At 42.7% G+C, this 27,202-nt stretch overlaps 1 protein-coding gene across 40 annotated transcripts in view; it reads left to right on the top strand.

Moving 5' to 3' along the window:
- The window catches only part of LOC148004800 (uncharacterized), a 95,580-nt gene that overhangs the window by 19,800 nt on the left and 48,578 nt on the right, over positions 1-27,202 (top strand). For 16 of the 40 annotated variants that reach the window (XR_015625539.1, XR_015625556.1, XR_015625526.1 and 13 more), the window contains exon 2: positions 22,396-22,502. The exons of 14 other annotated variants lie outside the window; for them this stretch is intronic. The gene's annotated coding sequence lies outside the window, so the exon portion shown is untranslated. Of the gene's footprint in view, positions 1-7,968; positions 8,102-19,394; positions 19,522-22,395; positions 22,503-27,202 lie in introns of those variants that run through there. 10 more of the 40 variants (XR_015625527.1, XR_015625525.1, XR_015625538.1 and 7 more) reach the window with 3 other exon arrangements.

The raw sequence follows: 27,202 nt of genomic DNA, 5'->3' as shown, positions 1-27,202 counted from the left end.
CATAGTAACCAGGCTCCAAATTTGCTCCCTGTGGATATAAGCCTAAATTATTTATACTGTCAATTTCTCCTTAAAATTTTTTTGTTTTACTTTTTATTAGGTAAGAAATCAAGACTGTTGATGAAGCCTACCATATTTGCTCATTCACAGGCAGTGGGGCTTATTGGCCCAGATAAATGGCAGTTAAGGGTGGAACAAGTCATTGTCATTGAAATCCAGGATTATGCAGCTCTGAGTTCTGAGGCTGACGTGTGTGTGTGTGTGTGTGTGTGTGTGTGTGTGTGTGTGTGTGTGTGTGTGCGTGTGCGTGTGTGTGTGTGTGTATGAAGTAAAATATTTCTTAATTCTGGAATATTCTATGTATTCCCTGGCTTTCCTCTGCCCTTTGCCAAGTGGGTGGGTACGTCATCTCTGAACACAGACCATGAGATGATAGTGTATTGGTTCAGCTCAGCTTCTTCCTAGAACCCTGGAAAGATGGCTCTTCTTCATCTCTCCCTGACTTAGAGACACTTGACATTTTCTATACTACTCAAGACCAGGCAGATAAGACTGTCTGGCTTTCTTAGTCTGGGTTTCCTTATTTTGTACTTTCCTACAAACAGAATCTACAATATTTAGTAACACTTGTTAGAGAAGTCTGCCTCTCACCTACATGATCCTGTAGATTTCTCAAGTGATTTTGAACCTTGGGATAGTTTGTATATGCTTGGCCCAGGAATTGGCACTATTAGGAAATGTGACCTTGTTGGAGTAGGTGTGTCACTATGGGCATGGGCCTTAGGATGCTTGTCCTACCTGCCTAGAAGCAAGTATTCTGCTAGCAATCTTCAGTTGATGACAGAGAACTCTCAGCTCCTTCTCCATCATGCCTGCCTAGATGCTGCCATGTTCCTGCCTTGATGATAATGTCCTTATAAGAGTTGCTTTGGTCATGGTGTCTGTTTGCAGAAGTAAAGCACAGGCTTTCCTGTTGATGTATCTTCAGGAATTTTTAATTTTAATAAATATTTGTTGCGTGAGAAATATTAAAACCCAAACACTATAGTGTAGCAAGTGAGAATAGATATGTAGAGCTTCCCTGTAGAACCCTAGTGATGACCAGACATGCAGTCTTCCAGTTGCTAGGCATGCTGGATGCTGGGGCTCTTAGATGACTCTGTGAAAGTTGCACTGGTGGATGATCCCTTCCCCTAGTACAGTTTGCAACTGAAGCAATACGCAAAGGTCTGGTTCTTGTGTCTCAACTTGAGAGACCTTGGACCGGCTGTTCTGTACTTATTCTTGGTCTGAACTGTTCCAAAGTTCTGTATAGGCTCAAATAGGGCTTATGTGACTCTGTGATGGTCTCTCAGTTCAGCTTCTGTCTTTGCCCAGCCCTGTTTCTCTCACTCTTTTGAATGTTCATCCTGAGGGTACACCGATATCTACTTTCTGATGTGACCTTTCATCCCAAACATTGACCAAAGAATCTGATTAGAACACAAGTGCAAAGCATTTTGGGGTTACAGAATATGTTAGTTAGGGTTTTATACTATGAAGAGACACCATGACCAAGGCAACTCTTATAAAGTGAAACATTTAATTGGGGCTGGCTTACAGTTTCAGAGGTTCAGTCCATTACCATCATGGTGGAAAATATGACATTGTGCTGGAGGAGCCAAGAATTCTACATCTTGATTTGATGGAAGCCAGAGGAGGTTGTCTTCCAGAGGCAGCAGGGAGGAGGGTCTCTTCCCAACTGGTCTGAGCCTGACCATAGAAAACTTCAAAGCCCAACCCCACAGTGATGAACTTCCTCCAACAAGACCACACCTACTCCAACAAGGCCACACCTCCTAATAGTGTCATTCCCCATGGGCCAAGCATTCAAACATGTGAGTCTATGGGAGCCAAACCTATTCAAACCACCATATTTTGGAAGAGATGGGAAGCTAGCATGGGTGATTTGAGAGTGGAGGAGAGAATGGAAGATTGGGTGAGTAATGGCAGAGAGTTTTCTAGATGATGGAAGGAAGAATATAGCCACAGTGAATATAGGAATGTAGGTTCTTGAAACACTGGGAACTTTGTGTCCTCCACTGCATACAAATATCTCCCATTTATTGTTGACCTCAGTTACCCGGACTACTCTAAGGGAGCAGTGCTGGCCATGGGGTTGGTCATAAATGTCACGCCCTTGAGTTGCAACACTGGCAGGACTTGCTTACATCAATGAGGAAGAATATGGATTTGAGGACACTGGAGGGGACAGAGTGGAATTTGAGAAGGACTTTCTGGGCAGAGGTGGTGGGACAACATCATATCTGACTCTGTGGAGGGCTGATCTTTTCTAGGAAGGGCTTGACTTGGCTCCTGGGGCTCCCTGACATCATGCCTGGGTATGCCAGGAGTGAGAGGAGAAGCAGCATGCCTACTGTGACCAAGCAGACTAGCCAAAATGGACATCTGTTTCTTCTCTGGGAGGTGCCAGAGCAGAGGGATAAAGATACAGGCTGGGAGGAGCAAGCTGCCCAGAGGACATGAGACAGGCAGGAGCTGGGCTGGCGAGGTGACCAGGCTGATGTGAAAGCAGATATTTCAACCACGCTCATTGCTTCAATCTCATACAACTTTTGTGAAATAATAATCCAAGCCAGATAACACTGTGTACCTGGTATGTGGTAAAAGTCATGCTAAGCAGCCCGATTAGTGGTTTTAAGCAAAGACTTTGACTTCCTAGTGGTTTTAAACAAAAAAAAGAACAGGCTTCTAACCTTCTTCTCACATATAAGAGAAGAATCAAGTCAACATCTTGTGCTATTCAGTTTGATTGCAATTATATTTTGTTCTAAGTAATTTCAAAAATGTCTGGATACAAAGATTAAGCCCTTTTGGAGATGCCAAAGCAGGAGGGTCCACTTGGCTCTCACAGAGAACCTCTCTGCCTCCTATCTGAAGAAGGAGCAGTTTGAGCTCCCACTTCCAACTTCCGTAATCCTACTAGGACTACATCTGTGGAATGATAGGACTTTGTTTGTCGCTGCCTTCACCATCTTACCTGTGATAAAGAAATTTTGAGGGTGTATGGAATTCAAATGTCAGGATATAGACGTGTGTTAATTTTGAGGTTGAAAATATTATCAGAAAACAGAGGCAAGTGACAATAACCTTATGCTTTTTTATGACTCAGCATGGACCTAGTTTGACATCCCAAAGCTCCCCTTACTTGGGTTTGTTTTGAGGTACTACTCTGCAGTTCATCTTACCCTGTACTCAGCACTCAGTACTCAATACTCAGTACTCAGCATCTCGAATCAGAATCCCACATTTATCTGATTGCTTATAGTAAATTCTGGGGCAGACACCAGGATGGCATTAAAATTGCAATAAATTAGTTGGCATAGTTCTGTAAAGAGTAAAGGAGAGGAGATCTCCAGATGCTGTTCTGGTCTGAGTCCCGTGGAAATAGAGATGAGGAAAGGTTGTTACTTGAGTGTCCTGGCCACACTAGTGGATAGTGCTGAGTTAGTGCCTCTCATGGATGTTCCAGTGATGCAATGGGTTAGCTCTGTACTTATAGAAAAGCCCACCCTGGGTAGGAATAGGCTAATTGTAGTGGCTTGCTGGATTTAGCCTAGGCAAAGCATGACTTCGGCATTCGTGGAAGTCCGGGCTGAGACTGCCAGCTATGTTCACTGCAGGAAGTCCTCTCAGAGATCCAATAAATGTGTTTCCATGATCACCACAATCTCTCACGGAAACTCGAGGCTCTTCAGGCATGGAGTGATCTCACATGTCTGCAACCTTAGTGATTTCGAGGTGGGTGAGTTTGAAAACTCCAAAAGTGCTTGCAGAGTTGGTTGAGTGTGAGTTGGTTTATGTGGAAAAGGGAAGTTTTTCGAGGTTCTAAGACTGAAGATTGAAGCGTTGTGAAGGAAGGTAGAATGGATTCAAGTGGGACATTTGCACCTTTTCCATGGCGTAGGAGTGTGGGTGGTGGTAGGCACAGATGTGAAGTCACTGATAGCAGAATGTCTTCCTGTTGGCATCTTTAGGACCTGGACACGTGGGGTAAGGAAAGTGAATCATCAAGGATGATAGAGGTTTCCAGCCCCATAGACTGGGCACACGGAGAAAGAGGAACTCTTCTTTCAAGGCCAAAATGTACAGTTCAGTCAGATTTGTTGAGCTGAAGGTTCTCTGAATACATCCAGGTGGCAGTGTCCTACTGAATGAGAAGTGCTCCTCAGGAGCTTGCCAGAGATGTCCAGGTTAGAGAAACATAGTGAGTTAAAGGTTAGAGAAACATAGTGAGAAAAGGGGGTGATGAAACCAAGGTGAAAATAGACACTAGGGTTCAAAGACTAATTGAAAGGGTCTGCTGCATGTGTGTAGACAGCTGTTAAGCCGTTTGTTCCTTCTTTTGTAGACTTGAAGAAAGCAGACAGGGTGAGCCCGTTCACGTCTGTTCTTTTGATTCTCTGGTGAGAGGGATTTCTCTTATGTCTATTTTTTTCTCCTCAATTATGTTCTTTTCATGACTGTATTTTCACCCCTGATGCACAGGGGACAAGCACAGTGATTTGTACAAAAGCTGTGAAGCTTCTGAAGGGTTAGGGGCATTGCTTATTTATGTCTGTCTGGCTCTAAAATGGTACCTAGACTGTAGGAGGGACTTCAAGAGTCTATGCAAAACTGAATTACTTCATTTTAAAAGTGATTTACAGTTTAATAAGTCTCTGAAGATACACTGAAGCTCATAATCCTCACAAAAATGGTGTAACCAGCTGCTCTAACTCCCACTTATAAATGGTAAAGCTAAACTCTGAGAGGTTGAGTAGATTACTTGGAGTCTTATAGTAAGTAAGGCTGAATCGGTTAGGAAAGGCCAGGTTATGCTCAGTAAAAGACTGAAACCATCATAGCTTAACAATATAGAAGTTTATCACCTGTGTGAAGGCCATTGTGATTCTGGAGGCCATTTGGTGTCCTTCAGAGGGTGGCTCAGAAATCTGGGTTTTGCCAAAGAAGTGTCAACAAGTGCCTTCTTAGCTGTTGGAGAAGGACATGGAGAACCAAGCCTGGGTTCTTAAGTAGGTCCAACAGACAAAGAATCACAGTGATTTCACTCACATTTCAGTGGCTAAAGAAGGCACTCGATTTCATCTAACCCCAGAGAAAGAGGGAGGTGTCATTGTCTCCTGAGCCTCGAAAAATCTGGAACCATTAGTAAGCAGCCCCACCATCTATCCCAACAGAAAGGACCTTTAACTCAAATTTATGAGCCAAGAGCAGAGTATTTTAAGTCTCTGTGCATGCTTTTCTTTTAATCTAAAAAGTTCCATAAAATTTCCTACATTAATAGTAGATCCTAATGCTTAATTGCTATCCTGAAAACAGTCACATTCTCCACCCCTTTATTCCACTTTCTCCTGTCACAGTCCTAACCCGTCTCTTCATGTTGCTATTGAAATATAAAGGTTCAAGGGGCCCAAAATATCCCAGAGAAAGCAATCTCTGTCTCAGGGGTAATGGCTGATAAGTTAGGTAAGTGATTGAGTGGGATTGTGCTCTGCTAATTGAGTTTCTCTTCGTTTTTTGAGCCTTTGAAAGTGAGAAATACATAGTAAGACACTGTCATCAGCATAGACAGTGCCTCCGACTCCCCAGAGGTATATTCCAGTAAAGGGAATGTGAGAGTCAGCTTTGTCCTCAGACTTTTCTGGGTTTCTTACTTCCCTATGAAACCAAACCCATATCCCAGAGGACATTGATATACCCACTCCGGGGACAGGGACTCTAGGCTGCATGCTTGTGTGATGAGAGGACAAGGTGATCAGGATGACAGGTGTAACGGAGACATGGACTGAGCAAAGAGAAAGAGGTGGGTTTGACTTACGCAGAAGTAGCTCTGCAGTCACTGATGGAATCTAGTAAAAGTGCTAGCCTCATGGCTCAGTGAGCTGACACTGCCCCCTTTAACCACCCGTATACCACTCAGTAGAGCACAGAGACCTCTAGATGTTTGGAACTCACAGCTAGTTACACAATAGCCCAGGCTGGCTGCTTCTTTGTCTTAACCACTTGGAAAAAGCTGACGTTACTGCATTTTTGTTTTGTACCAGGTATAATGCTGAGGTTATCTCATTTAATCTTGCAAGACTATGGGATGGGTGCTTTGACCATTTTCCACCACACCAAGGAAGACTGCCTGGCTCTAGGGTAGACATTTTTCCTATCTTCTCATTTATTTCTATTTCTTAGACCAGTGGTTGGTAGACAGGACCAGTTGGTACACATGACTGCATGTGTATTTGTTGAATGACATGTTCAAGGTCACTGATTGAGCTAAGAGGCAGGGGAGTCAGCTTAGGAAGCCAGACAGCCTGGGTTCAAGGTTCTCCCTCAGACACAGTATATTGTAATGTAACCTCTTGTCTATATTTGACATTCATGAGTTATGATGCATGCAGTGTCTGCTAATCATTGCACATTTGATACCTTGCTCTGGCCCTACCCTCCTGACTATAAACACGAGAAGGAGAGGGAGGGAGGGGAAGAGAGAGGGAGGGGGGAGATACATGGTTTCTTTTTACACTGCTTGGTTCTGCACAGCTGGGTAAACAGTAGGTGTGCTTGGTTGTTCAGCTGCAGTGTTTGCAAGAGGCAGTCACACCTTTGGCACCTTTTTTTTTTTGTTTAATGTCTTAAGGGGAGGTTCAACTGTTCACACACCTCCTGGAGAGAGGTCCCCAGTGCAGTTTCAGTATTCCACTAGGGCGAGCCAAATGAAAACAAGAACTACCCCTCTTGCCCTTCAGAAGCAATGATAGCTTGAGGTTACCCTAGGAGGGGTTAGCTGGCTGGGCTAGCCTCTGAGATTGTGCTCCTACTTACTCTGCCCTTTGCTTTCTTCCTGCTCTGTGGCAGCAAGGTACTTGGAACTACTTCCAACCTTGTGGAGCCACGTGACTGCTCAGTTCTCAAGATCCCTGCAGCTTCTGCCATGGCTGACATATGGTTTTGTCTCAGGAGCAGCAAAGATAAACTTTGGAGGGCTGCCAGCCTAAGGATGAGACTGCTCTGCTTTTATAGGAGAATCAAGATCAGCAAATGAAGGGCACCCCATCTTTCCCTGCCCCTTCTCTTAACCTATAAGATATCTTTACCACTTTCATATCTCAGAGGGATGCTGCTCAAAGTTGAAATCTCTCTCTCTCTCTCTCTCTCTCTCTCTCTCTCTCTCTCTCTCTCAAGTTCTATAGTTTTGTACAATGTAGATTAACCTTCTGATCCCCAGTTAGACCTGCCCATTTACACATGGGGGGCATAGGCAATTCTACCAAAAGCCACACCCTCAAAGGAAAAGGACTCTCTCCCAGCAGCTATCAACTGCCAATAGCTACTCTGGTAAGGGTAGGGCTGCAGGGGCTCTCCCTCATCCATGCAGAACATTTAAGTGCATTGATCCTGTGCAGTTACCCCACAGCTGCTGCGGGCTGATGTGTGCAACAGCTATGGCATGTGCAGAAGTCCAAGTTTCACAGCTCTCTGCCCACTCATAGCCTCTCAGTTTCTCTTCTTCAAAGTTCTGAGCTCTGGATGGTTGACATTGGTGACCATCCACAGCTGAGCACTCAGACTCGCTTATACTCGACATTTTGACCAGTGTGAGTCTCCTCATTAACCACTACCCCATATAAAGGGAAGCACATCTGGCCAAAGTTGAGAGCTTCACAAATCTATGGATACAAACACAACTATTTAGAATGCACTTTGGCAATATGACCATTTAGCAAAACAAAAGTAGGTTTCTCCTGCTCCAGGCTCATGATATTCCCAGCCATTGGCTTTTGACCAGATTTACAGCTCTAGAATGATCCTCCCCCTCCAGAAATGAAGCAGCCCCATAGCCAATCAGAAAGCGGTTGGGGAAATCATATGTTAATTAACATTAATAAAACCAGAAAGTGCTGCTTACCCTACAACCTTCATACAGCTATTGCCAGTAGATTAGCAGAGTTCAGTTCGGTGTAGATCATGGATGTCATTTCTCTTCCAACATCCGGTAGAGTGCCTTCTGCCACCCTGTAAGATGGCCAGCAGGAGAGAATTTCCTGTGAGTTTGGGGTTGCTTTCTTTCCTTTCTATCATAATGAAACTGGAGACTGGGTTCCTGCGAAAACAACCTGGCTTGTAGAGAGAAGAGTGATCTATTTTGACAACTAACCTGACAAGGATGGATGTATTTGTGTAATGTTGGGCAGTTTTATTTTATTAGTTTGTTTTAGCGCGGCGCTGCGGATGCCTCTTTCTATGTTTGGACAGCTTGCACACATGCTGCAAGCACTTGGTAACATTCTCAGCCAACGTAGTTTCTGTAATGAAATCTGACGCAGGGCCGTTTCTTCTTCCCAGTTTCTAATTAAACTGTCTGATTTACTTTTCGTTGCAGAGAATGTGTATCTCTCAGCATCTGGTATTTCCCTTAAGGAAGGAAGATAGGTGTTCTTTTTTTTTTTGGTTCTTTTTTCGGAGCTGGGGACCGAACCCAGGGCCTTGCGCTTCCTAGGTAAGCGCTCTACCACTGAGCTAAATCCCCAGCCCCGAAGATAGGTGTTCTTAATGAGAGATAGTTTGTTCTTTTGAGATGTGTCGGTCACTTTCCTCAGTGCTGCGACAGAACAGCTGACAAAAGCAGGTCAAGGAAGGGAAGAACTCGTTTTTGCTCACAGTTTGGGGGTACGGTCCATCCTGGCAAGGATGGTGCTGGTGAGGAGAGTTCTTGCTGTGGCCCCAGGAGTGTGAGCTGCTCCTGAGGTATCTACAGTCAGGATGAACGATGATACCCAGCTGCCTTTCTCCCTTTTCCTTCATCCTGGAGCCCTAGTCTCTGAGATCATACCATGCACAGTAATGCTAGGTTTTTTTCCCCCTTCAGTGAAACCTCTGTAGAAACACACTCATAGACACACTCAGAGGTGTGTCTCTTAATGGATTCCAAATCCGGTAAAGTTAAAATGATGATTAACCTTCAGGAATAGTCTAAAAGAAGTCCTGGAAATACTGTATTAGTTATTTTTTTTTATTGCGGTGACGATCAGGGTACGTCATAAAAGAAAGTGTTTAATTGGGTGTACAGTTCCAGATGGTTAGCGTCTGTGGCAGTGGCTGAGTAAAGACACAGCAGCAGGAAGAGCTGAGAGCTCTCACCTTGAACCATAAGCAGGAGACAAACCGTGTGTGTAATGGGGATGGCAGGAGGCTTTGAAACCTCAAAGTTTTCCCCAAAGCAAATCAGGCAGAGGAAAGTCATGGACGCCTTGGCTGTTGCTTGGTAAAGGGATGCATTCTCGTGCATCTGGACCTGTGAGTAGCAGAAGGTATTGAGAGGCCATGGTGAGGAGTTCAGTGCACCCATCTGCACACCGAAGGACAGACAAGGCTGTATCCAGGGACAGAGGGCACACCCAACAGTCCTGCTCCATCAGTCTTAATATGACCATTGGATGGTTTCCAAGTGCCTGCATAGTTCATATTCTTTACATTCTCTAAGAACTTTCCACATATTATCTCTTCATTCCATGCTTCCAATATCCTGAAGGGATGTTGCCAACTAACTCACTTAAATATTAATATTTTTGGTGGTGGTGGTGGGATACATAAAGGCAAGCCATACAATGCCAGGCCAGTGTTGTTCCAGAGGCAGATGGCTCATATAGCACTGCTAGGCTCCTTGGGTGGCTGCCTTTGTCCTGATATAGCTGTGGCTTTAAAATTTGTGTTTCTGGGCTCAGGATCACTTTTCCGGAGGGGCAGGGTGTCTGTGAGAACCAGCCTGAAGCACATGCATCCTGTAGATTGGGGATTATTAGGAGCCCTCGTATGAAGGCATTTCAAAGCTGTCTCCATGCAAAATCTGAGGGCTCTTGAGAGAAGGGGAAACTTGCTGCACGTGCCCCATTTAAGCCTTGTGAGGTGGTTTACATGATGAAATGATGATATCCATATGAGAACCCTGAGGCTCAGAGACAGGAAATGAGTTACCCAAGCACTTACAGCAACAGGGGACTGCAAGTCACCATATCACAGTTTGTCTCCCCATTCAAAAGGAGAGGAGACTTTTGTACTCAGCACACTGCCATCTCCTTTCTCACTGCCTGTGTCGTTTGCTTCCTACCTGTTCCCCATCACCTGTCATTCCTAGCCATGAGACTTAAGCTCTGCATCTGGATCCCCGAATTTCCTCATTCCTAAGAGATACTTTATGCTATGTAGTAATAGAAGCAGACTCATCACCTCTTGGCATTATGAACACGAGCAAGTCCTTGTTTTTACCTGCTGATTAACACATTGAGGATGGAACTGGTCCCATTGGAGAAAGAGCCTAGGTGCAACTAGGGCGTGGATGTGGATTCATGGCCCCGTTCAGATGGTGTTAGAAGTGAACCTTAGGGCCAATACTTAAAACAAAGAAGCATGTATTTCGTCACTGATAGAAAAAAAAGCTCACATTCTTGCTGCTGAGCTCTGAAACAAACCATTTATGATACCTGGAATAACATATTTATTTATTGAAGATTCTGAATCTCTGACTACAGTTAGAAATCATTCTATGATCGATTCGTGATATCTATTGATTAGTGATGTCTGATATAAGTACAGGACTGGTGCTCTATGTGCTAGGTTTGGTGATCCTGACTGAAAGTCTCTATGCTCTTTTCCCAACCTTCCATTTTAAAAGTTATCTCCGTTTTCCTCTCTGAGCTTTCTCCTTTCTCTCTTTTCTTCTCAAATTGGTGCTATAATTTAAAGAAAAATAAAGGAAATGAATGGAACGGTTTCTACATACAAAGCCCAATGCACACAGCAATTCAGAGCTGAATTACTGTGACCTGTAGTGCAGAGTCCGCTGTGGCTCCAGAGCTCTGGTTTAAGGTCCACGGGGGCCACATGTCACTGTTCACTGGCTGCTCTTCCCTGGACACTCCTGTTGTTTGCTTGGTTTGTCCCTATTCCCTTTTTTCAAGATCCTAGAGGTCCACTTTCCCCACAAATTCTCCTACCACCCTTTAGCTGGATGCATTGTGAGCTACAAAAATAGTGTTTCTTTTTTTAAAAACTCTTACCGAGGCTTTTAGGATTGCTCATTTAAATGTAGCCATAAAAGTCTCTTGGGTAAGTCTGTGCTTCATAATGAGGAAGTGAGATCCACTTGGTCTATTCTAGCAAAGATGGGAATACATTTGAACATCGATACTTAGTTTTCAAGGGGTTGTCACCCTCCTACAAGCATCTCTTACAACTTTTCTGGCCATCTTGTGTTTCCGTACAGTTGGGGTGGTGGTCCCCCTGGCTTCAGAGTTTCTGGGGTGAGTTAGGTTGTTATGTCATCTACTGTTAAGTAGATACTGTTAAGTCATCTAACAGTATCCAGTTCAGAGTTCGTGCTCCCTGAATACTACTTATTGCTTTATTGTGGCTGTAGTCTTTGCATCATCAGGTAGTAGTACTTCTCTTCCTTGACTCTATGCCCAGACTACCGCCTCAGGGGAGGCCTGCGTTTGCTCTTCACTAAGATGCATTGAGAAGTGAACCTTCCAACTCTTGGCCTGATTCTGGACATAGGAAGTGAGAATCGGTCACGGCTTTGTTCAGTCTGAGAACATCCACTCTTGTCCCACCTGCTTGTAGGAACTTGAACTCAACTGGCATAGCTCACGTTTCCCATCTCTGGCTCGGTGAAGAGCTTGACTTTTAACAGTTTTGACAGGGCCTGTTCTTCATGACTCAGTGAGATCATTCAGAAACTGGCTTCTCTGGCAGAGTGAGTGAGGTAACATTGCTGAAAGGCAAGAGAAAGCCAGAGCAGCTGCAGTCTCATTCCTCCCAGCATTCGTGTCTTGGCCTGTTCCAGCATGTGCTGGATGCCTAATAACAGAATATTCTATGTGAAGAAGTAGAGTGGGCCAGGAACTTGCTCTTGAGAAACTACACGTTAGGATGCCAGGTCCTTGGCTACCATTACTATGTGAATACAGAACCCAACCGTGTGCATTGTGGGCTCCATCTGATTGGGAGTGTGCTCTATAACACTTTCTATGTTTATACCTTTGGATTCCTTGCTTGCTTCTCTTTTTATTTTTATTTTATTTTATTTTTATTAATCATTCCATTCATTTACATCTCATATGATATCCCACTTCCCAGTTACCCCTCCACCAGTCCCCATTTCCCCTCCCCCTCCCCCTGCCCCCTGCCCTTTGCCTGTATGAGGGTGCTCTCCCATCCACCCACACTCTACTGCCCCACCTCTCCAGGATCCCCTTATGCTGGGGCATCAAACCTCCCTGGAACCAAGGGCTTCCCTTCCCGTTGCTGTCAGGTAAGGCCATCCTCTGCTACATGTTTCTGGAGACATGGTACACTCCTTGGTTGGTGGTTTAGACTCTGAGAGAACTGGGTGGTCAGGCCAGCCTATGTTGCTCTTCCAATAGGGTTACAGTCCCCTCCACTCCTCCAGACCTTGCACCAGCTCTCTAGCCAGGTTCCCTCAGGTCCATCTGATGGTTGACTCCAAGGATCCACATCTGCATTGGTCAGTTGCTTCCTTAGGAAGCTCCTCTTGACCATGGCACCAGTGTTGGGTTTGGTGTCTTCAGACATGATAGATCCCAGGTGGGCTGGTCCCTGGTTGGCCCTTCCTTCATTCTTTGTTCCATTTTCTGTCCCTGTTACTCCTTTGGACAGGAACATTTCCGGGTTAAAAACTTTGAGATGGGCGGGTGTTCCCATTCCACCACCAGGGGCCATGCCTATCTGCTGGAGGAGGTCTCTACAGGATCTATCTCCCCCTTCCCTGCGCACTTTGGCTAAAGTCATCCCTGTTGGGTCCTGGGAGCCTCAAGTTTCTCTTGTGTCTGGGACCCTCCGGTGGCTATCCCCAGTTCCTCACCTCTCTGCTATATATTTTTGTTAGATTTCCTGGCCCTCTGTACCTCTCTCACATCTCCTGCAGATCCCGATGCTGTCACCCTTATTTCCTTCCCCCTCTTTTCTCCCTCCCTGGTTTCCCCTTCCCTCCACCTCCCACAATCATCCTGCAATGCAGGACTGAGACAACACCCTGGTCTTCCTTCTATGCTCCATATGTTCTGTGGGTTTTATTATGGGCATTGTAGGGTTTGGGGGCTACTATCCACTGATCAGTGAGTGCGTGCGTACCATGTGTGTTCTTTTGTGTCTGGGTTACCTCACTCAGGATGATATTCTGTAGTTCTATCAATTTGCCTAAGAATTTCATGAGGTCATTGTTTATAATTGCTGCTTAGTTCTCCATTGTGTATATGTATCACATTTTCTGTATCCATTCTTCTGTTGAGGGACATCTGGGTTGTTTCCAGCTTCTGGATATTATAAAAAAGGCTGCTATGAACATAGTGGAGCATGTGTCCTTGTTATACATCGCAGCATCTTTGGGGTATATGCCCAGGAATGATGTAGCTGGGTCCTGAGCTAGAACTATTTCCAATTTTCTCAGGAACCACCAGACTGATTTACAAATTGGTTTTACCAGCCTGTAGTCCCACTAGCAGTGGAGGACTGTTCCTATTTCTGCACTTCCTCACCAACATCTGCTGTCACCTGCATTTTTGATCTTAGTCATTCTGACTGGTGTGAGGTCGTTTTGATTTGAATCTTCCTGATAACTAAGGATGTTGAACATTTTTTTAAGTGCTTCTCAGCCATTCGAGATTCCCCAGTTGAGAACTCTCTATTTACCTCTGCACTGCAATTTTTAATAGGGTTATTTGGTTCTCTGGATTCTACCTTCTTGAGTTCTTTGTATATTTTGCATATTAGCCCTCTATCAGATGTAGGATTGGTAAGAATCTTTTCCCAATCTGTGGGTTGCCATTTTGTCCTATTGACACCATCCTTTACTTTACAGAAGTTTTTTGATTTTATGAGGTCCCATTTGCCAGTTGTTGCTCTTAAAGCATAAGCCATTGGTGTTCTGTTCAAGAAATTTTTCCCCTGTGTCCAAGAATTCAAGTCTCTTCCCCACTTTCTTTTCTATTAGATTCAGCATATCTGGTTTATGTTGAGGTTCTTGATCCACTTGGACTTGAGTTTTGTACAAGGAGGTAAGAATGGGATGATCTGCATTCTTCTACATGCTGACCTCCAGTTGAACCAGCACCATTTGTTGAAAATGCTTTTTTTCACTGGATGGTTTTAGCTTCTTTGTCAAAGATCAAGTGACCATAGGTGTGTGGGATCATTTCAGGATCTTCAATTCTATTCTATTGATCTACTTGCCTGTCTCTGTACCAGTACCGTACCGTTTTTTTTTTTTTTTTTTTTTTTTATCACTATTGCTCTGTAGTATAGCTTGAGGTCAGGTATGGTGATTTCCCCCCACCCCCAAAGTTCTTTTATTATTGAAAATAGTTTTATCCTAGGTTTTTTGTTATTCTAAATGAATTTACAAATTGCTTTCTAACTATATGAAGAATTGAGTTAGAATTTTTAAAAAAGATTTATTTACTATATATAAGGACAATGTAGCTGTGTTCAGACACACCAGAAGAGGGCATCAGATCTCATTACAGATGGTTGTGGGCCACCATGTGGTTGCCAAGATTTGAACTCAGGACCTCTGGAAGAGCAGTCAATGCTCTTAATCACTGTGCCATCTCTCCAGCTCAGAGTTGAAATTTTGATGGGGAGTGCTTGAATCTGTAGATTGCTTTTAGTAAGATGGTCATTTTAAAACCGTGAGCATGGGGGATCTTTCCATCTTCTGAGGTCTTCTTCAATTTATTTCTTCAGGGATTTGAAGTTCTTGTCATACAGCTCTTTCACTTGCTTGGTCACATCAAGGCATTTTGTATTATTTGTGACTATTGTGAAGGGTGTCGTTTCCCTAATTTCTTTCTCAGCCCTTTTATCTTTTGAGTAGAGGAAGGCTACTGATTTGTTTGAGTTAATTTTATATCCAGCCACATTGCTGAAGGTGTTTATCTGCTGTAGGAGTTCTCTGGTAGAATTTTTAGGGTTGCTTATGTATACTATCATATCATCTACAAACAGTGATATCTTGACTTCCCCTCTCCCAATTTGTATCTCTTTGATCTCTTTTTGTTGTCTGATTGCTCTGACTAGAACTTTGAGTACTATATTGAATAGGTAGGGAGAGAGTGGGCAGCCTTGTCCCTGATTTTAATGGGATTGCTTTGAGTTTCTTTCCTTTTAGTTTGATGTTGGCTATTGGTTTGTTGTATATTTCTTTTATTATATTTAGGCATGCACCTTGAATTCATGACCTCTCCAATACTTTTTACAGCAATGGTGTTTTATTTTGTCAAAGGCTTTTTCAGCATTCAATGAGGTGATCATGTGGAATTTTTTTGAGTTTGTTTATATAGTGGATTACATTGATGAATTTACATATATTGAATCATCCTGCATTCCTGGGATGAAGCCTACTTGATTATGCTGGATGATTGCTCTGATGTGTATTTGTATTTGGTTTTTGAGAATTTTATTGAATATTTTGGGATCAATATTCATAATGGAAATTGGTCTGTAGTTCACATTCTTTGATGAGTCCTTTTGGGGTTTAGGTATCAGTGTAACAGTGGCTTCATAGAAAGAATTGAGTAGTGGTCCTTTTGTTTCTATTTTATGGAATAGTTTGAGGAGTATTGGTATTAGACCTTATGAAGGTCTGATAGAATTCTGCACTAAAACCATCTGGCCCTGGGCTTTTATTGGTTGGTAGACTTCTAATGACTGCTATTTCCTTGGGGGGTTATGGGGATGTTCAGATGGTTTATCTTATCCTGGTTTAATTTTGGTATCTGGTGTCTGTCTAGGAAATCATCCATTTCATCCAGGTTTTCCAGTTTTGTTGAGTATAGATTTTTGTAGTAGGAGCTGATTATTTTTTTTAATTTTATGTTTCTGCTGTTTTCACTCTTGATTTTGTTAATTTGGGCACTGTTTCTGTGTTCCCTGGTTAGTCTGGTTAAGGGTTTATCTATCCTTTTGATTTTCTCAAAGAACCAGCTCCAGGTTTTGTTTATTCTTTGTACAGTTATTTTTGTTTCTACTTGGTTAATTTCAGCCCTGAGTTTGATTATTTACTCCCCTTGAGTGTATTTGCTTCTTTTTGTTCTAGAGCTTTCAAATGAGCTGTTAAGCTGCTAGTCTATGATCTCTCCAACTTCTTTATGGAGGCACTCAGAGCTATGAGTTTTCCTTTTAGCACTGCTTTCATTGTGTCCCGTAAGTTTGGATATATTGTGACTTCCTTCTCATTGAATTCTAAAAAGTCGTTTATTTCTTTCTTTATTTCTTCCCTGACCAGGTTATCACTGAGTAGAGAGTTGTTCGGCTTCCATGTGTATGTGGTCTTCTGTTGTTTTTGCTCCTATTCAAGACCAGCCTTAGTCCATGGTGGTCTGATAGGATGCATGGGATTATTCCTTTAACTGTTGAGGCCTGTTTAGTGACCGATTACATGGTCAACTTTGCAGAAGGTACCATGAGGTGCTGAGAAGAAGGTATATTCTTTTCTTTTAGGATGAAATGTTCAATAGATACCTGTTAAACCCTTTTGGTTCCTAACTTCTGTTAGTTTCACTGTGTCTCTGTTTAGTTTCTGTTTCTATAATCTGTCCATCGGTGAGAGTGGGGTACTGAAATCTACTACTCCTATTGTGTGAGGTTCAGTGTGTGCTTTGAGCTTTAGTAAGATTTCTTTTACAATTGTTGGTGCCCTTGCATTTGAGGCCTAGATGTTCAGAATTGAGAGTTCATCTCGGTGGGTTTTTCCTTGGATGCGTATGGAGTGTCCTTCCCCATCTTTTTGATGACTTTTGGTTAACAGTGTATTTTGCTGGCTATTAGGATGGTTACTCCAGCTTGTTTCTTGGGACCATTTGCTTGGAAATTTTTCCCATCCTTTTACTTTGAGGTAATATCTGTCATTGACTCTGAGGTAAGTTTCCTGTATGCAGCAAAATGCTGGATCCTGTTTATGTATCTAGTCTGTTAGCCTATGGCTTTTTATTGGGGAATTGAGTTCATTGATGTTGAGAGATATTAGGGACCAGTGCTTGTTGCTTCCTGTTAGTTTTGTTGTTAAAGGTGGAATTATGTTTGTGTGTGTTTCTTCTTTTGGGTGTGTTGTGAAAAGGTTAATTTCTTGCTTTTTCTTGGGAGTAGTTTTTCTCATCGTGTTATCCTTTATTTCTTTAAGGGAGTTATTTATGCCCTTCTTAATGTCCTCTATCATCTTCCTGAAATGAGAGTTTAGATCTGAATCTTGCTTTTCTGGTGTGTTAGGGTATCCAGGACTTGCTGTGGTTGGAGAACTGAGTTATGATGATGCCACATAGTCTTGATGTTGCTTATGTTCTTGCACTTATTTCTTGCTACCTGATTATCTCTTGTGTTATCTGGCCTCCCTGTCTCTGACTGGAGCCTGTCCTTCCTGTGAGCCTGTGATCCTGCAATCCTGTGATCCTTTATGTGTCAGAATACCTGGGGAGTTGAGCTTCAATTGGGGTATGGGCTATGTGGGATTGGGTCCAGCACTGGGGTTCTGGTCCCTGGTACAGGTGGGAACTGAAGGGCTCTTTTGACTTTTCAAATTGCTGGACAACATAGAGTACTGTACTTCTCATTCTCTTACCATTGGGGATCCACCTTGTAAAACCACATATTAGTTTTTCTCATCTCTACACTGGCATTCTGGGCTTCAGCTTGTATCCTTGGGTCTCCAGTAATCTATTTGAACTCCCAAAAACCTTGAACTACTCTTTATTTAGTCAGCTTCCCTCATGCAGCTTCTAAAACTGGGCTGCTATGTTTCACTGTCTTCATCGCTCACAGGCCCCTAGGATCTGTGCCATTTACTCAGGTTGTAACTGGAAGTTTGCTCAAAAAGATGTGCAGAATGTGAATGACTGAAAAAATAAGTTGATGTTTGAGTGAATAGGAAATCAAGGATAGGTGGCCATTTCTGTACATCTCAAATTTAATGAACTTACTCAAGCATGAGAGGGGGAGGAGGTTTCAAATATTGCTCTCCAGTAGCACTTTATTGAGAATGGAATTAACTCTATTTTTGGAACAGATAAAGCTGTACTGTACTGGTGACGAGAAGGACAAAGAGGATCTGTGTCGCTCTGCCCTTTTGAAGATGTTGAGGCTCCTCGGCATAATTTGAAAGCCATTGTCCTTAAAAAGATAATACTGTTCTGTAAAGAATTGAGATGGGTGATCACGGCATAGCTGGGTCCCTATTCCCTTGCTGTCTGCAGCTGGTAGCCTTTTACATATGTACACTGGGCTAATTGGCCTATTTTTTTGTTACAGCAAGCTTTCATCACCCAGGTGATCTTATGTGGTATACACTGGCTCATTTTTATTTTGGAGAGGAGGCAATGAAAGCTTAGAGCGTTAGGTAACTTGTCAAAGGTCGTGTGACTATGGAGTCAATCCTTAGGTTACCTGCTGAGCCCAGAGCAGTTGGACAGAACAAAGCAGTAGAGGTCTGCTCATGGGGACAGGTGGGTTGTGATGCTGACTGCATTAAGACTGTCCCAGGTGTTATTGATTGATTCAATCCTCATTATACCCTCAAGACTAGGACTATAGCATTTGTACCATCTTGGTTCTGTGTTGTCCTTAATAGGATAACCAAATCACTTGCTGTCAATAAGAGGGCCACATAAGGAAACCAACCAACCAACCAACCAACCAACCAACCAACCAACCAACCAACCAACCAACCAACCAAACCAAAAAAAGAACCCAAAATACCACCACCACAACTACTACCACCACCACAACAAACCTGGCACAATGTGTCTCTTTTTAAAAGTTGCTAGGGCTAATGATCATAATTAGACTTGTCTTCCTCAGGAGGATAAAATAAATGGATCAATTGATTTGGAAACAGAGGATGGGAATGCTCCTGTCAAGCTGATTACATCCAAGGGTCTATTCCTATATCATAGAATACCCATTGCCTATGGACATTTCTCTAGAACACTGGTTCTCAACCTTCCTAATGCCATGAGCATTTAATGCAGATCCTCATGTGGTGGTGATGCCCACCATAAAATTACTTCCTTGGTACTTCATAACTGTAATTTTGCTACTCTTGGGAATCCTAGTGTAAATATCTAATATGTAGGGTATCTGATATGTGAACCCAAAGGAGTCACAACCCACAAATTGAGATCTGCTGCTCTAGATGAATCCAGGAGGGCTATCTGGCACTAGATCGAGAATAAAGACATTTGAAAATCCTTTCGGAAACTATAACTTCGATACTTACCCCATCTTTCCCATTTCTGCCTATGGCTTTCATGAAATGCAATCTTGTCTCACAGGTTCCCAAATCCACAGGACAGATCTGAGAATGAGCAGCACAGTGGGAAGGCATTTGCTCCTACCAGGGGATAATTCAGAACTATGTGAACCATCTCCCATGAGGCTCTCTGAAGATGGAGCCCACCGGTAAAAAGGGCAACTTCCCTCATAGCCCTTCCCATTTCTGCACAAACCAGAAGGCATTCCTTGCTTATATGTTCTCTTTCCTTTTGGAGTCTGAGATTAATGCATCTAATGTCTCTTGCCTGGCTTACTACTCAAATAGACACCATTCTTATCATATATTAGATACTCAAGAAATGTTAATTGAGTAGATGCTTAAAGCTAAGACTTAGGTATGCAAGTATTGAAGAGTCATCAAAGCCCCCTAATTCTAGCTCTCTGCTTGGTTCCCATGGTTGTACTCAATTAGCATTGGCTCAGGAATTGAACTGTTTCCCCTTCATGAACTTTTTTTCCCTCTTTATTAATTTATTTATTCACTTTACATTCTGATTGCAGCCCCCTCTGCTCTCCTTTTAGTCCCCCCTTACAAATTCCTCCCTTTACATTCCCCCCTCCCCGCCCCCAAGAGCATGCAGAGACTGGATCTAGGCTACCATACACATTGTAACACATGTGAAGCTTGGCCTTCCTGTGGGTCCCCTAACAATTGGAGTGGGGCTGTCTCTGATTCTGTTGTCTGCCATGGGATCCCCTTCCCCTAACTGTGCTACCTGATCAGGTGTCGGTGGGGAAAAGGTGTGTTTCATTAACTTTTGATCTGTCTCCTAGACCTTTGCCTGTGAGATTTTCTCCACACAAACCTCTCTCCTTTCTTTGTCCTGCTGTTTCACACTCTTCTCTTTTCACATTAGAGTTTATGTTGACTTCTGAGTGTGACTTCTCTTAACTTCTCTTCCACCTAAGAATGTTTACTTAGAGTCTATGGCACCAGTCTGTGTTGTCCCTCGAGATCTGTTTCCTCCCAACTTTAAGGAGATGGGATATTACCAACTTGTAAAGGACTACTTTGCAAGTGGGAAGGAACCTTTTGATTGAGTTTGGTTTAGATCAGTGAGATAGGCTTTGTGAATAAACTTAGGAAGTATTCTTAAAAGGAGGGGGCATCTATTTCTTCTTACTTCCCTTTTACTCTATGGTCAATGGTGTTGGTTGGAGCTTTAGCAAGGCAAAAGCATCAAACACCTTGCAAATCAGAGCTATGCTAAAAGGAACTCACTAGTAGAAGCCCAGGTCTCAGACAAGTTTATATTGCTCCTTTACTATCCCTAGATTGAGTATGATTGCCTTCTTTAATGTTCAAAAGAAAATATGCATACATCTTTCTTAAGTTTTCTGTAACATGAAGCCAGTCTTCATCTTGTCTGATAGCCTGTCCCAAGGGAGACTCCACACATGTTGACAAGTCTTAAGAAGCTAGGTGGCACTGGTGACATGGCTCAGAGGGTAAACAGATCTCCAGATAACTTGAGCTCAATTTCTGGTATTTCATGTGGGGATTGATGGAGAGAACCCACTCTACTAGGTCATCTTCTGCTTTCTCAATATTTTCCTACTCAAATCACACTTGTTACAATAATAAATTTAGTTTTCAAAACTTAAAAAAAAGATCCTGGGTGGTGACTCCAAGGTGACAGGTGCCTGATTGGGGCAAAGCCACAGTGAGCTAAAATATACTTAACCAATAACTGTTACAGGCATTTAAAAGAGTGGCAGACACAAATGCTCATGTGCTAGACTCCAGATGCAGATACGAAGTGTTTAGATAACCATAGTAAAGTTACATCACCTTTCTGGTCCTCATTTTCTCCCTGGGGATAGCTGTTGAGTAGATGAGGCTAGACCATAACTCTTACAAAGTTACCTGATGTCACCTTGGCTAGATCTAGCCCCCAAGACAAGAATGGCTAAAGCAAGAGAAATGGACTCAAACAAAACATGACTTGGGTGGAGAAACGTATCAGACTTCTTTCTGGAGCCTTTCAGTGCCCTGTTCTCTGTCCTCACCTACATCTGTCTTCCTTCAGTCTTGTCAGCCCATATGAAGGGAAATTGAGGAATTTTAGCTGGAGTAAATTTAGGTCTGACCCTGAGTTTCAATCTTTAGTACCTCTGTGATCTTGAAATCTGAACTTGCTTTCCTGGTTAGCTTTGAGTTTCATTTCTGTCAAACCCAATAGAAAAGCCCCAGTTCTAAAATTGTCTTCTTCTAATACGCTCCCAACAAAGGAAAAGCTGTTAGGGCCACCAGAGTGTTTGCAATCACCTCCTCTGTACAGACTTGTCATGCAAGGTCTTTGCTTACATATATTTTATTGAGATAGGATCTCACTGTGTAAAGCCTTGGCTAGTTTAGAACTCACAGAGGTCAGCCAGCTCCTACTTTTTGAGTTCTGGGATTAAAGATGTGTGTCACTGTGTCTGGTTAACCTGACTTTATAAGTGTGTGTGTGTGTGTGTGTGTGTGTACATGATTATGTATGAGTAAATGTGTGACTGTTTATGTATGTATATATGTGAATGTGTATGTAAGTGTATGTGTATGTGTGACTATGTGTGTGTACTTTTATGTATATGCATCAGTGTGTATGTATGTGTATGCATGTCTGTGTGTATGTGTTACTGTGTGCATATGTGTATGTGTGTGCATTCATGTATGTATATGAGTATATATGATATGTATGCTTATGTATGTGTATGTATGTGAGCATGTATGTGTATATGTGTGAGTGTGTATATGTATGAGTACAGGTGTATGTGTGAATACGTGCATGTATGCATATTGTATGTGTGTGAGTGTGGATGTGAGTGTGTGTGAGTGAGTGTAAGTGTATGTGTATGTGTGTGTGAGGGAGAGTGTGTGTGTATCTTTAAATCATAAACACCTTGAGGTATAGAGGGAGGACAAATAATAGAAGAAAAGAATAATATTCTGAGGTTAAAGCAAATTGTTCTTGATCCAGACCCTCATTTGAAATTGTCCTATCCTTATTTAAGGATCACAGAATCTACAGGCTGAGCATACACTCTACTCCAGCTTCTCAGCTCTCGTCATCTGCACAGAAATACATCACTAAGTCATTTATGCTCATCTTCCTTCTGAAGTAAGTAACATCTCACAAATTGTTTCAACGATTTGTCCACTAGGTCAAACAACCTGGTCCACTAGGTCAACTTCACTGCTGAATTACTGCTGGTCCCCAGCTGCATTTGAGGGTGGTGTTAGGTGTTAGGGGAGTGAGTTTTGAAGGGTGACTATTCTTGTGGACAGGAATTATTTAAGAAATCTAACATTCGGTGATGGAAGGAGCTGGGGATCCAGAGTCAGTTTGAGCGTCAGAGTTTCTACCATCATCCTTGGGAAGTTCTGTAGATGCTTCTAACTTTTCACACTAATGAATGAAAATGAGAAAATGCTTAGTATCCAGACCATGACTAGATTCAATAGGGGTATAGAATTGGGAGGCAAGTGCTCTACCATTGTGGCTCATGCCCAACTCAGGAACATGGCCTTGGGACAGGGACTTAGCCCCAAAGCTTTCTTCTCTAGTAGACTAGCACTTCTTGGGAAATTCCTTGACTGACAAATGTTCATTCATTCAGCTATCAAGTGGTATTTATAATAGTTCTTACCAGAGAGGGAATTGTATTAGAATACATGGGTGAATGTCTCACAATACTTATATACAATTAATGCAATCACTATGAATGATAGACTTCCTTTCATATCTTAACATATGACTGTTCATACCTGCATGCTACAAATACCTATCCTTCCAAGTCCTCAAATCTCAGTTTTCTCTTTGTAGGCATTAATCACTTTTTTTTGCTCTCTCTTCTCCCTCCTTCTTTTAGGCCAATAGGTCTGTCAATATCCCAACTTACATTCTGACTTCCACCTATTATCAGAAGCGTGAGTGCACATAGCCACATCTGTCCCACAGTATAGACCACACATAGATTAGTGATAGCTTATGCTGTCAACAGTGGAGCATACAACCTACGCAGCTATAAGTAGTGGCCATGGCGATGACCTCCCCGCCTGCAGACTTGTAGATTTTCTCTCTCTTGAGTGTTGTTAAGGCAAAAGTTCAGCCTTGCTGTCAAGTCTTTGCAGTGCTGTGAGCTGTATTACAATTTCCTCACTTGAGTCATTGGGGAACCTTACAACCAAGTCAGCATGCAGAGAAAAGCACTGTGAACAAGTCTGAAATGTACGGGACTGAAATTTGGAAGTAAGCAGGGAAACCCGGATGTTTGCCTTGATGAAAGGGCTTGAAGCATATGCCAAAGTTGGGAGGGGCCAATAGCAACCCCAAAACAAGAGTAATGAACAAGTAGGCAGTGTGCTCTGGGAGGCCTCAGCATCAGCCCCAGATAATGCTGACTTGGGATTTCAGGCCAAGTGGCAGTGCATCATGTCTTTGCCAAGTGCAAGGGACAAGAATTCAGTTAGAGTACATGGACTGAAATGTGTCCCTGAAAACTGATAGGTTGTACCAGCATCTTCAGTGTGACTATAGTTTTTGAGATAGGGCTATTAAAGGAGGTAAGCAAGGTCAAATAAGTATGTAAAGTCAGGATCATAATCCAGTAGGCTTGGTGGGCTAGTAAGGAGAGAGGAGAGAGCTCTTATCTCTGGTCCAAGATGGCTGTTGGGGCTCTAGGAATTACTGGAGCTTCTCAGGTAGCAGTCAAAGGGAGGGAGGAAGGGCAAAGGGATATCCTTCCTGATTTCATTGGCTGCTTTAAACAAATGTTCTAGAAACACACACCCAGCTGTTCTTGGCCAAAGTTTGCCTCATGGTTATGTCCAACTGAAATGCAGGTGAGGAAACTTGGGGTTTCCCATAGATGTATTTCTGCTTTTAGTGAACTTGTACTATGATTTCTAAGGATGAAGAAGAGTATGCACACTTCAGAGAAATTGCAGCTTCAGGCACCATCTGCGTGTCTCTGTATGGGTTATTTTTATTGGAATCACTCTTAAAGAAACTGGCAAGAACCTGGTTGTGCTGGGTATATAGTTACTGCTCAGTAAGCACCAACTGGCTTATTGAATTCTAATGTCTGTTAAGCCACTAGAGGGATTGAAAAGGCAGGGGAAAATGTGAGTTCTCTTTTTTGATGAGTTGGCTGACCAGCCAGAACAAACACTCACTTTAATATCAACCTGGTTTGCAGAAATTCAACTGGTCCAGAAACTTAGCAGGGGCTAGAGCTCAATCCTTCCTGTGTTGCCATTTGAATGGCAGCTTTTCACTAATACTATGTAGAAGGTGGCTACGGGGTCATAGAAGAGACAGTCTGACTCATGAATCCACTTCTTACCCAGAAATATATTAAGCTGACTTAATGAGGCTATGGCTCCCCCCACCCCACCTTTATTCCACAGTGTTACTTGCCAGTAATTACTTAAGGAAACTTGGCCTTGACACAACATACCAGTGCTTATTGAATTTTGTAAGCTTTTTACGGTCACTCAATAAACGGTAAAGCCAGGCCATATGTGGTAGATCATTAGAAGTCCAGTTTTGTTGATTTATACTTTGAAGCATCAACCATTACAATAGAAAAAAACTTGAACATGTTGTGTGTTGTGCTTTCTTTTGGTAGGGACCTACAAAGAACTATTGTTTGGATTTTGCTTGCCATTTGTTGAGGAAGATAGGCACAGAACAGCAGGATTAAGTAACCTGTGAGGAGAGGCATAGTGGGGAACCGTGGGAAAGTTTTGTGGGAAAGACAGAGCGCCAGGGTGAGGCTCCCTGGAGAGGTGTGTACACAAAAGGATGGTGAGGCTTTGGATGCATGGAGACAAGCCAAGGATGACTGATGGGTCAATAAGGAAGGAGAAGTGTAATAAGAAGGTGGGATGGAAGGTGGCTTGGGCATCATGAGGGGCTCCTGGGAAAAGCTGTACTATGCAGATGTAAACACATATGGCTGAGGAAAAAGGCCCAAAAAGCAAATAAGCCTGGGAAAATTCCAGAGACTAAATATTAGCCAGTAGAGGGCTCTGAGACAGCCCTTTCTCTAAAGGCAAACTGACATTTATTTAATTTTGTTAAATAAGCAAACTAATTTATATGAGTAGGAAGGACCTTTTTTTTTTTAACCTGGATCTACTATTTCCTAAAAGCTTTCCTGTAATATTAGTTTTGAAAATATTGATATGCCTGGAATAAAGGTTTAGGCTCTCTGTAAAGGCTACATAATAATGATAATTACACTAAATAGAATATAATAACGAAATTTAATTTTGGCTGGAATGCAAGGAACACAAATGTCGTTTTGAGAAATAATTTTGGAAAGGCTGATGGAGATCCATCTGTGAAGAGCCTTGAGTGCCTTGTGCATGAGCTAGGGCTCTTTGGACAAACAGAGCAAATGATGTTTACACACATAGAGATTGAGGGATTGATTCACATGACAGGATGCTGAGAAGTCCCTGCATCTAGTGTTTGCAAGCTGGAGACCCAAGACATGAGGTGATGTGCAGTTTGAAGGTCCAAGAATCAAACTGGCAGTCGTGTAGATTCTAACAGTTTAAGAAAGTGAGATTTTTGCTTTGTTTTGTTTTTCTCACAGTTTGAGAATGCAGTCATTGTGACAGGGAAGGGATGGCAGCAAGAGTGTGAGCAGTTGGTCATCCTGTCCAGCCAGGATGCAGGTAGGTAGATAGATGGATGAATGGATAGATAGATAGATAGATAGATAGATAGATAGATAGAAAGACAGATAGATGAGTACTAGGGACATCTGTTTTCTGCTTTTGGTTCTTTCTGGGACCCAAGTCCATGGCATGGTATCACTTATATTTAGAATGTGTCTTTGTCCCTCAACTAAGTCTCTCTGGAAACACCCTCACTGTAGACTTAGATTTTTCATAAATATACTTTAATGAGGATTCTCAAATCTTCCAGCCCACTATCCAAAAGTAAAAGAGAAAAATGGTAGATAGGACAAGGGGATGTGAACCTGTTTAGAAGTAGTTCTTTGGGGGCAATTCCAATCTCTGTCGTCAGGATGCCAATAGTCCAGTTCAGTAGTACCAGAATACCTAATAGTCCAGTCCAAAGGCGTTAGTGGTAGCCCAATCCAGCAGAAACCACCAGGCATCTGCCAAACTGTCATGAGTCAGTGGGGGCAACCAGAACCAAGCAGATGTCTAGAGTTCTCTTCTGTGCCTTTCTCAACAAAGTGACGAGTAGTGAAGATGCAAGACCAATGATGAATTGTGCAGCCTGCTATGCAAACACCCTGTCTGTTGAGTCTTACTTATACTCTTTACAAACATCTCATGTCCTTTCATGGGTCTTGCCTCAGCAAAACATCATGTAAGTCTGCATCACATGATACAACCAGAAATTTCCACTTCACCTCACAAACATACTTAGGGGATGTGTCTTCTAGGCAATTCTAAATCTCATCAAAAATTGATTATGAAGATTAAATATCACAGCATCTGAATAAGAGAACTGGGCAAGGCATATGGCTCCTCCCATGTGGATTGGTGCCATTCCTCCATTTCAGAGCCTGAGGGGAACAAGAGGCAGGGGATAGCTGTGGTGACTCAAAGATTACTTCCAGTCTTGGTTTCTCAGGCCTTCACACACTGTTATGATTTGAATATGATATGTTCCCACAGATTCATACCCTAAATGTTTGGCCCTCAAGATGGTTCTGGAAGCCTGGGTGGTCTTGGGTCTTTGGCTTGCAAACAGGTATTTTGTCATAGCAATGTGAAAAGTATCAACAGAGGTGTTGATCTTCTCCAGGAATATCCCGCAGACACGTCCAG

The sequence above is a fragment of the Rattus norvegicus genome, chromosome 7 (genome assembly GCF_021556685.1).
Source record: "Rattus norvegicus strain SHRSP/BbbUtx chromosome 7, alternate assembly SHRSP_T2T, whole genome shotgun sequence".
Classification (NCBI taxonomy): domain Eukaryota; kingdom Metazoa; phylum Chordata; class Mammalia; order Rodentia; family Muridae; genus Rattus; species Rattus norvegicus.
The sequence above is the reverse complement of the archived record's forward strand: the minus strand, read 5'-3'. Positions and strand labels throughout refer to the sequence as shown.